The 11,663-nt window shown below is 53.1% G+C and overlaps 1 protein-coding gene across 1 annotated transcript in view; it reads left to right on the top strand.

Moving 5' to 3' along the window:
* LOC144476736 (uncharacterized) overlaps positions 1–11,663 on the top strand; it is a 64,668-nt gene that overhangs the window by 41,654 nt on the left and 11,351 nt on the right. The gene's annotated exons all lie outside the window — the stretch shown is intronic.

Genomic DNA, 11,663 nt, shown 5'->3' on the forward strand with positions numbered 1-11,663 from the left:
TTGACAGAGGTGAACGCGAACACCGAACGAGTTCGATTCGATTATAGGTACAATCTGTTTGTAACCCGACACGCTGTGGGAACAAGGAAGGATTGCGTTGCGAACGTAATAAAAGTTGTACCGATAATGAACTAAAGAACGAAATTGCGTTCGAGTCTCAGTTTCGGAATTTCGGGTCGCCGATGCGATCGAACTCCGTGCTTCGTGCAGCACGAATTTCTTCAACGTCCAACGAAACGACGCCAGGGGTCTTGCTATCTCGCCCTCGAGGTTGAGACTTGCGACACGTTTCATTCATTCGACCCACACCGACCGACAATCGAATCCTTTTTCGCCGCGCGGAACCGTTGCTAAATATTCCGATCCCTGGCGAACAATGTGTCGTCGCCCGATAACCACAGCCACCGCAACTTGTCTCCTATACTCTGATATTTGGTAAAAAATTCTCTCCCGTATCGACGAGTCCTGTGCCGTGCCGTGCCATGCCATGCTACGCCGAGTTGAGCCGAGTCGAGCCGAGATTATGGTCGGGAACCCTTTCCAGAAAATTAATTAATTTCAAAGTTTTTATTGGGGGACATGATACGAAGCCGTCGATTTCTGTCGATTCTTTTGTCGATCAACGGGTTACTTTTTAAAATCGGGGAAATAAAATCACATTCGACGAGACTTATAGTTTGTTCGTTCGTGCGCGTACATTATGTTAATTTGCGGGATTCCCTCGGCAGCACCCATAGATCGTAAATCGAGTAGATGCTCTGTTGACCGGGGGCAGCTTGTATTTGCGCGCACGGCAACGCGAGCAACGGCTGCCCGTACTCCGTAGATCGTATCTAAATCGCATCTGGATCGATTCCGAGACGCGGTCCTAGATCCTGTATCTCGATCGCATCGACGTTCCTGTCCAGGAGCCTCGGGAACGATGGAGGAACCTAAAACCCCTGCGCTGCCACTTCTCGGACTTTCTTGCGTTCGTTGCGACTTAATCTTGGCGTCTCGCCTCGCCTCGCCTCGCCTCGCCTCGCCTCGTCCCGTCTATCGATCGCGATCGGGATCAGGAGCGAGGCGTGGACAGCCGCGATCTAGATCCCTGCCGAAGATCGCGACGTTGCGTTAATTGACGGAGATTTAGATTAATCGTCGGCTGACACGGACCTCGGATTTATGCGGGATAACGAGGCTTTCTAACTTATTGTATCTCGACAGCTGCGGTAGATCTTCTTCCTCGGACCGGACGTATTGGTTTCGAATCTGCTATCGAAATGTTCGGACGCGCGATTTCGAGCAACTCGTTTTCGAGCGAAAACGGAGGGAAACGGAACCCGATAGACGCCTTGAATTATATCTCGCGAGGCTCGCTATTGCAATTTCGCATCGACGAAGAAATATTCGGACTAAACACACGTTTGAGACGGACGTTCGCTCATCGCCTTCGGCACGCGCCCAACAAGATGGATCGCGCGCGCGCGAGCACGACGGACGGCCGCGGCGAAACAAGGGGGAGCAGAGAGCAGAGAGCAGAGAGCAAAAAGCGGAAAGGAGACGGAGACGGATAAGGTGCACGAGCAAAATGGCAAGACGATGCAGCCGTCCGTGGCAGATGGTCGACACCAATTTACGCGCCGGCAGGTACGCGCGACGAATCAACGAATCTTTGATTTTTTCATCGAAACGTCGCACAATCGGGCAATTTTGTTGCCGAACGAACCTGGGAATGCTCGGTAACATCGACGCTCGCGTAATTGTGAAAATTGTTCAAAAGACACAACTTGGACTCGTAATTATTTCATTTTATTGTTTAGACTAAAATCCAGAATTGTGTCGAGCTATTTTATTCGGGGCCCGTCGCGACCCCGGCATACCAGTCGCATTTATAAACATTATTATTACACCGGTTAACGGACTTCTTCGCGGGCAAACGGGCTGGGGGTGGGGGTGAGGGTGGGCGTGGCCTGCACGCGTTTCCGCAAATAGTCGCCATTAGTCGCAATCGAGCATCTCGTAAATTTCCATTCCACGGAATACCATTACGAAGAAGATCGGCAATTAAGAATACGTGGAAGAGCGGACGATTCGCAGTTACGCGACGAGTCAAAACCTATAACACATATTTTGAATTGCCCGAGAGAATCGATTCGAATGGCAGTTTCGCGAAACGACGAGCCTGGTGAAATAGTTGGACGTTGGGGATCGAAGTTGCGGGTCCAGCTTGCGCATTCTCCTGGCGACCGCTGGTACAGCTATGTATTCCGTATCGATCGTCCGAATCGTTTCGATATTCGAGCGGAATCGATCGAAGGGTAGCCTATGGGAACCTAGATGCGTAGCCGAGGAAAAGGCTGGAGAAGGACCGCGTGTTGTCGGCCAGGCCTGTAACCGAAACATTCTCTATTTGACTTTGAAGTTTACCGAGGCGGTGACATCGGTGCCGCTATAGTCATGTAAATGAACCAGTCCGTGGTTACCATGGTGTTCGCAGGCCTTCTATGGCCCGGGGTCGAGATAGGAGAACTCTGGGAACCGACCGGCTTCCGATGGTAATTTACGCTGTCCGTCGCGCGACGTCTACCATTTTCCTCTACCGAGGAATCAAGAATTTCGAAAAAGGAAAAACACTTTGGTCTGAAACTTCGGACCAACCGGTCGTCGATTCGTTTCTCTTTTCTCAGAAAGAAAAATTCCTGTGGTCGTCTCATCGAATAGGAGTCGCGTCACGATTTTGATCGTGCAAGAAAAATGCAGCTCCTCCGCGCCTTCGCTTCCGACCTGGATCCTTCCGAGTTTGCTCGACTCGCCGCGTTCTTCGCCCGTTCCCGTTCCCGTTCCCGTTCCCGTTCTCGTTTCCTCCGTTTTTCGGCGCCTCCGTTGCCTCGTCACCGCGGCCGTCTTCTCTACCTGCCGCGTTGCTGGTGGCCGAGTTTCGCGTGCCGTTAACCTTGAATCCGGATTTAACGGCTGCGTTTATGCTAATACGCCGACTCGTCGAAGAAATCGCAGCGCGTAGCCGGGAACACGAAGCCGGCCGCGTTCGCCGGTTTGCCGGTTTGCCCGCGCGGACCTTTTTATCCCGCGGGACCACCGTGAACGCAAACTAATGACAATCGGTAGGGAAACCCCCGTGAACGCGGTTCGCCAAAGTAACATGCAACTCATCCCGCCTCTGCTTCATTTTAAATGCATCGGTAGCATGTTAGACGATAATTGATCGTAAAAGACGATTAAGACCGTATGGAAATTCGCGTAATTCCGTGACTCCGCCTCGCCTCGCGTCGAGCCTTTCTTTTTCTGGATCGTTCGGCGATCGCGGATAATGATAACCGACGATCGGTCCGATTATTTAATCGTCTAATATGTATATGTACGCGTTACGGCGAGACGCGTTGGTTCGCGAGGCGGGCTCGATGCCGAAAGGGTCGCTCCTTTCAAAAAGGGAAGTCGAGAAGGAATTTAGAGAGAACGGTGCAGGCTCGCGCGCGCGCGCAACGGAGTTATTCCAGGAAGCATTCGATGCGGGCACAGACACGAACAAACAATGTCGCGATGAAACGAATAACGCCGCGAACCGAATAACCAGTCGCGTCTGTGCCACCGCGTGCTCCTCGATCTCGTTCCTTCGATTACTAGACTTATCTCGTCGCATGAATAAAACATGAAAACAGTATCGATGGAAACGATCGACTTCCTAAAAGCCGTAAGCCAATTTGCCGTCACGCGTTATTAAGCGGACAGGCACTTACACCCAGAGTTATTTCGAGAGATTTTTATTTCGATCCTTGTTGGAATAAAAAGACTGCACTCGTCGTTTGCATAAAGACGAGCACAGTTCTAGCAATCCGTCCACGAGGATCCGAGACTGGCAACGCGGTAGTATCGTCGCGCATCTAACCGAATACATAATTACGGTTATCAACGAAATTTCGTTGAACACGTTCCGGACCGGGTCTAATTGTCGCGGTAGCATGCGCTCTTCCTTTTATTCCTCCTTCGAACGCTGCGATTTATTTTCATTCGGCAAAGAAAGCGAAACAGCTTCGAAAGCGTTTCGCTTATTAAATAAACGAGCAACGAAACGTCCGCTCTGCGGTTGTACTTGCGGTCGCGATGTTTCGGCGACGTGTCGACGGTGTCGCTGCTTTCGCGGTCGAAAGATTTATAATCTAGACCGTCTCGTGTCCGCAGGTCGGAGAGAACATTCTTTCCCAGTCGTGTTCCAACGAACAAACTTCCCATCGGTTGTCGTTTTCTAGATCTTTTGCCAGAAAAGTGATTCAAACTCGAGATTATCTGCTCGTCGATTTACTCGACGGTAATTACGGTCGTACCAAGAGTCTACCCAATTCTTTCGGCAAAGTATACATTAAAGTTTGAAAATGAGAGTTTCGAATCGCGAAGAATCATTTGCGAAACGCGACTACGCGACTCGACCGGGGAAAATCTTTGGGGAATTCCGCTCGGTTGCTGGCAGGAAATCGTTGCGCAAAAATGCCTTACGGTACCGGGCGGATTTCCAAGGAACGTGCGCGCGCGATAACATTGACACGTAGACGCGCGAGACACGGCTCGCCTCGGTGACGGATGCGAGCGTCGCCGGCCGCAACGATGCATTCGAAGGCACGATCGGCCGATGGATAAGGTGTTGTTAACCATGGTTCTCGTACGTACGGCTACCGCTCTGTCGTCGCCTCGTTCCCGGCTCGTGCGCCTACTTAATAAATTGGCGTGAAACGGCGGCGTGCACCATTGTATCCGCGTCCCGCGTTCGCGCGTTGCGAGCGTAATTTCCATTCGACGCGCCGCGCCGCGCCGCGCCGCCGAAGTCGCTCCTGGCCAATAGCCAATCCGAATCGTTCGATATTTCCGCGAAATACCGCGAGAATTCCACGACGTTCGTCAGCCTCGCTACCTCCGGACCGGACCCATTGTTCCGTTACGATCCGCCTACGACAAGTTCCGCTCGGAACTACAAATCAACGGCTCGAACAAGGAAAAGCAGGAAACTCGAATAAAAGTGCCAACACGATATTTTCGTGTTCGCACGCGGTCGTCGAGATCCGCATCGTCCAGTATATTCGTTTCGAATCGTTGACTGTGTATTTAAAGGATTCTATGAAAAACGAACTTTAACGATTTCCGTCCGTCAACCGCGCATTCTCGATCCGCGCGGTGTCCCATTAGCATCGAGCCGAGCCGAACCGAACCGAACCGAAGCGAATGAAACGGGACCTTGGCGCGGGAGCCCCGATTTCTACGATTCGCGGCGCCGCATATATCGCGATAACGAAGGCAATTCATTCGGTTATTCAGCGTGTCAGTTTCGTGTAGGAGTAAGACATTACGGTCCCCGGCGGTTGCTCGCGCCCGCGCGCGTGCTCCCTCGCTCGGTCGCTCGCCTCTCGTCGGGCGTCGGGCGTCGGGCGTCGCGCGACGGTCTCGCGGTCGCGACCGGCCGAAAAATCAAAATGTGCGCCGACGCGAGTGGGCGAGAACACGCATCGAGGCGCGTTTCTTTTCTCGCCGGCTGCTGCTGCTGCTGCTGCTGCTGCTGCCCACCCGCATAAACTCTACGGTCGCGCGGCGGCTCCTCGAGTCTGCGTTTTTGCCGACACCGTCTCTCTCTCTCTCTCTCCGCAATAGCAGGAACTGCGAATCGCGAGCTGCGGCCGGCCGGCCGGCCGGGAGTGATTCATGCACCCTACGCGCGTTCTTCCGCCGCGAGAGCCGCTGTCCGATTTTTCTGCGAGCGGTACCGAGAAACCCGAGAGAAACTTTGCTCGAATCTCGAAGCTGGCGCGGCGGCGATGTCTACGAGAATTCGGAGGACAATATTCCCAAACGGGGAAACGTTTTCAGAAAAATATGCAACGATTTCGTTTCGATGCGATTGTCGAGCGAAAAACCTATCGTTCCGACGATGGGCAAAATTTTGCAGCCCGATGGAACGCGTATATTCGATCGATTCGAATCGATGAGAATCGGTAACGCGTGGACGGCCGTGACTCCGTTATCGACGCGCGAGCTGTCTGCTCGGACACGCGTGCGAGAGAGCCTTTCGGACGGGTACACGGTTTTCCAATATTTGCTCGTTCCCGCGAATCGATTAAAGAAGCGGACCACCACCGGCTAGCCGGTGCGCGTTCGTTCCGGTGCGTGCCACCCAGAGTGCGACTAATCGGCGTCGCGACGATTTTAGTTGGCTCTCTCCCGACCTAAATCTGATCCTGATCCTGATCCTGATCCTGAACCTAAACCCGAGAAGCGATTTTTCTTTTAAACGAATCGACGGGAAGACTAGACCAGAGACTTTGCTTTTAATTCGAACGTTCCCACGGCAGAGAACTACATTAATAACATCGCGAACAGTCATTTGTCAAGGTTCGCGCCTCGTATTAACATACGCGACGCGATTCTACCTTTCTTATCGGGGATAGCATCTACTCGCCACGTCTCGCCTCTCGTTCCATTTCCTCCGCTACTTTATATACTTTGGGTTCTTTCTATCCGCTGTACGATGTACGATGGAACGTGCTCTGCGAGGCTCTTAACATTATCCGTTACCTTTCGAGCACACAGGGATGCATCGTCGCAATGCTCGTCGAGCCCGAGTCACGCCGCCGCTTCCGATCTTACGAAATATTCGGTTCCCCCACGGCTTTCGATTTTTCAACCGATTTTCTATTTCTGCCTCTCGTCTTGCCACTTGCCGTCTTGCGAAAACATTGGGAACAGGAGCGTCGCGTCGCGTCGCGAGGCGCGCGAATACCGAGAGAGCAAGATATTCGAGCGTATAAAGGCGCGGGACGCGTTGCGCGCATTCCCGTTTCTTCGACTGGTACGGGATCGATAAATGTCGGGTAATGGGACAACTTGTTCGAGCAGTCAAATATGTATATCCAGGTGTTACGGTGTCGTTTACAAGAAGGGAGAGTAACGCTATCTCTCCGCTTCTCGATAACCTTTCCCCTCGGCTCCTGTCCCAGAAGCGCTTAGCAAGGCGAACGAAGCTTCTACGCGTTCCGAGGGAATCGGGTTCGGTTCGCTCGCCGATCTCGAACTCGCGCGTCTATCGTCGATTTCTGCCAGTTACACGAAATCGAATTGCGGCATTCCAGACGAAACGAGGAAGCAGACGCGGAAAAAGAAGGAGAAGAAGAAGAAGAAGAAGCGAGCGAGGAAGCCCTTATCGCGATAGTCGAACGTGTCCACGTTTCTACATCGATCCGGACAAATAACGTCGACCTATTTGCCGGAACTGGTTCGAAGAGTCGCTCGAACCAGAGTTTCTCGTTACTATTCGATCATCGAAAGGCTTTTATTCCGCGAAATCCGATTAATTGGTAGAATCTGGACGCGCGACGTCTTCGTGCTTCGCAATCTCGGCTTTCGTTCGAGAACCCGTGAATCATGGCGACTGGCTCTGTCCCGAGTGCTTTCGCGTATCGCGATTCCGGTTCAAACATTTTCATCATACGAACGTCTGGTTTTTCCGATCAAAAAAGTAGTTCACGATTATCCGATCGTTATTTTCTAGCCACTCTGTATACCTGGAATTTGTATATTCGCTTGAAAATGGCGCGGTAAAGTGAAAGGTGAGAGAGAGAGAGAGAGAGAGAGAGAGAGAATTGCTGCAATGGTTCTCACCACCGTATGTTTTCTATCGCTTTCCCGTGGCCGGCTATCTCGAAGCGATCCGCCATCGACGAGAGGTAGCCGAATCGTCGTAGTCTACCAAGTGTACGGGGGTCGTCCGAATACTTTTCATCGAACGACGTCCATCGCCGCGCCGCCGTTCGGGGCATCGTTATCGCGCAGCGATCCGCGACCAGACGTGTACCTCGATTCGTTTCTGACAGCGTAACGACGATCATTATTGTACAACTAGGCCGAGTAATCGCGCAACATTAGAGGCAATCGGGAACCGTTTAAAAGGCAGGATAAGATCGACCATTATTATCGGAGGCAATTTTCTCGCAACATCGACAAAACCGAAGCGAGACGCGGTGTTTCTTGTGCGAGCTGAAACCTGGAACCTGGAACCTGGAACCTGGAACCTGGAACCTGGAACTTGGAACCTGGAACGGCTCGGTCGCGTTTTCCCAGCCCATAGCCCCCCTGTGTATCGACCGCGGCGATATCCGAGCCGCAATGCTCGCCGATCGATATTTCACCGCGAGCCCCCGGATAATGTACGTTAATCGCGGACCATTTACATTCAAGTCGAACACGGGGTCTACAATATCGCCGCTATCGGCTGTTCATTATTTCATAAATAACGTTTCAATTAATGCACGAGCGCCGTGTGCGTTTGCCAACTTTCCGGATTTTACGAGAACCGATCGACCGACTTTTTCTAGCGATCCCATAAATTTTCAAACATCGGGGACTGTGTACTCGTTTATGCAAATCCGCCGTTTCGAAGGCTGTCTCGCGATGGAACAGACGGAGAAAGATTTTTACCGAAACTCCTCCTCCTCCTCCTCCTCCTCGCTACTTCGCTAAACTTGTATTTATCGCACCCAGATGACATCGAAGCGATCTTCCATGTGTTCTACGAAGGGCTGCTCGTCGAGGAGAGAAAGTTTCCAGATTTTCTGTCGTAGGTGGACATTGCCTCGCGCGGACGGTGATACGGTTTCTCGATTGCTTTCACTGTACGCGGAAACCTCTGCCCTATGCCTCCTCCGTCGCCGAGTCGCTATCTAACTTTGTTCGCGGAACGCAATGACGCGCGTCGAATCCCCAATTTCTCAATTGACTCCATCTTCCCCGTGTCGGTGCAGCGAAGAAACGCGAAGCGCGATGACGCGCGGTAAATACCCAAACGCGACAGGAAGTCGCGCGCTCGTCGATGTTTAGTTTAGCGCGGCCCGTATCGCCTACACGTAGCATCCCGTGGAATATCGCGAAATATTTCCATCCCTGTTCCACCGGTCTCTCGATTAGCGCGCCACCGTTGCTAAACACTGGTGGACGTTGACGGAGAGCGCGGGAGAGAGTGTCGGGCCAGCTCGAACGGAGATTTCGTTGGCTCGCGTCGGAGAGGACTTTTGATTTCGTTCGTGGAACGCGCAACGAGCAACCGCCTTAACGCAAGGTGTCGGCGTTCCATAGTCCCATAGTCCCATAGTCCCATAGTCCCATAGTCCCATAGTCCCCTAGTCCCCGTCGACCCATAGTCCCCGACGCGAAGGAACGCGCCGACGGCATTCCAGGGCATCGCGTATCGCCGATAACGGACGATAAGCGAGGACCGAGCAGGATGGAACGAGACCGGTGCCACTGCCGGTGCCCCCGCAGCTGACACCCGCCGCTCCCCCGTCGGTCGTCCGCGTCCTCCGCGTCCTCCGCCGACAACAACTCGATCACCGACCCTGGAAAAACTTCGATAACGCTGCGCGCGACGTCGGTTACCGAACGCGCCTCCTCCCGCCTCTGCGCTCGTTATCGACGAATTCCTGCCGGCAACGGCTCGCGACGTGACTCACCGTGAGTCGTAGCTCCGGGCGCGCGCTCTCCGAGCCGGTTGGATCATCCAAAATTATGTGCCTAATCCGCTTACGATTACGCGGCCAGCTGGTCTCGGTCTTACGGAGCCGCAATCGCCTGCCGGCTGCCCTCCTCCCTCCGATCGCGTTCCGGATCCCGTTCAAACGGCGAACGGGCGGGCGAGTTCTATCTATCGTCGCGCGAGGACTCTCGCGAACCACGGCAAACTGGATTCAAACTCGTCACCGAATCGAATCGATTTCCTAGTGCTTCTCGTCGACGATTGCAGCCAGGAATCTGAGAGGTGAACCCCGCTGGAAGATTTCGCTATGTCGAAGGATTAAACTTTATTTAGATTAGGCGGAAGAGACGAAACTAACCGTTCCGCCGGCGCTCGAGTTCAAAACGCTGTAACAAACTACAATATAATAGAAGAATTAAGTAGCGCGAGTAAATTGGTGGCGAACGCGTTTGTTCAGCGATGTGACCGTGTTTCGCGGTTCTCGAGTTTCCCAATGAATTTGAATTTTTCGTTTGCCCCGATCGACGGTCGAATCGGAAGAAAGGTTAGACCGTTTGGTGGACAAACCCAGGCTGCGCCGGACGAGAAGAACGTCCTAGCGAAGGTTCGCGGTTCGCGGTTCGCGTTTCGCGTTTCGCGTTTCGCGATAGCTACGACTTGGTTTCGAAACGGACGGAATTAAGCGATCCGCGGCCGGCGAGTTCGTGAATCCCTCCGGGCAGAGATCCGCATCGAACGATCTCGTTTCAACTCGAGATTGCGGGGAGGCACGATGCGCGTGCGCGATTACGATGCAAAGCAGTGTTGGCATTACTGCGAGCGTAGTTTGCGATTGTTAGATGGAAATTGGCTCTTTCCTCGTTGTCTCGCGCTTTTTAAGAAGTCGAATCGAATCGAATAGAATAGTCGAAGTAAAAGTCGATGCTTCGGAAAAGTTGCATCGCGTGCGTCTACAGGGTGGAACGAATATCGAGCGTCGCCGAAATAGGTACGGGAACGAAGAGGAAGCATTGATCGCTCTTGGCTCGATCGACTCGTTAATTATCGCGAGGCCTCGTCTAAACCGCAAGCCATCAGGTACTTGGAGGGGTGAGTTGCGAGCCGCAGAGTTTCGGATGCGCAGGGCTCGATTTCCCGCTCGAAGCGTAACTCTCGACCGTTTCATCGAGCGAGAGCGTCGCGATTACTTCGGTTGGGACCAAATCGATTATTTCTCGCGCGTCGTCAAGGCATCGACGAGCTCTCTCGATCGGAAGGAACCGTTGGCGCGCGAGGTCGAGAACGAGACGAGACGAGACGAGACGAGACGAGACGAGACGAGACGAGACGAGACGAGACGAGACGAGACGGGCCGGGACGAGACGGGCCGGGACGGGACGGGACGGGACGGGACAACGTTGTTCTCGCATTCCTTCGCATCCGCCTTCCGTGCTCGACCACCGGAAAATCTGTTTACGGCCGTTGCGCGCCGATCCCGCGAGGTTAATTGCTCGTCGATCCACCGGGCAGATCGCGAACGAGATAAACCGCGCAATCGCATTGTTCGATCGCTCTCCGATCTCCTCCCCTATAAATCTTGCCGCTTTGTTCTCGAAACGAGCGCATTTCTAATTCGGCCGTCGTGGGAATCGTTCGACCGACGCGACGGCAGCTCGTGCTCGATACGACGCTGCCCCGATGGATGCAAGTCGACGCATTAATTTGCTCGCCGTTTGCCGGAAGATTGTGAACGGCAGTTCGACGGCAACGCTTCGCGAACACTTTTTTCTCAAGTCTCTTCGGGTTCTTGATCTCGTCGAGAGTTCCGTCGAGCACTTTCTATCCGTTGGACGACAACGATAGCAATTTTTAGCGCCAGATGTATCTTCCGATAAAGCAAGATTAACTGCAATTGCTGCGAGAAAAAAAAAACTACCGGCGTGTCGCCTATCTACCGTAACGCGATAATTGGATAAAGCGGAGGCTCGATGTTTCGGCAAACTGAAAACTTTCGATAGCACCGTCGAGATGCGTTCGATCGAGAACAGAACCGAGGGACGCGGGTGGTCGGAACGTCTACCTCTTGCCTGGAAAGCGTACTTTGGAAAGCTTCTCGCTAAACGACAAACTCGGTTGAATTGGAGCGGGCGGAGGCCGTCTGTCGCGAGATCGAGATCAA

The sequence above is a fragment of the Augochlora pura genome, chromosome 2 (assembly GCF_028453695.1).
Source record: "Augochlora pura isolate Apur16 chromosome 2, APUR_v2.2.1, whole genome shotgun sequence".
Lineage (NCBI taxonomy): Eukaryota > Metazoa > Arthropoda > Insecta > Hymenoptera > Halictidae > Augochlora > Augochlora pura.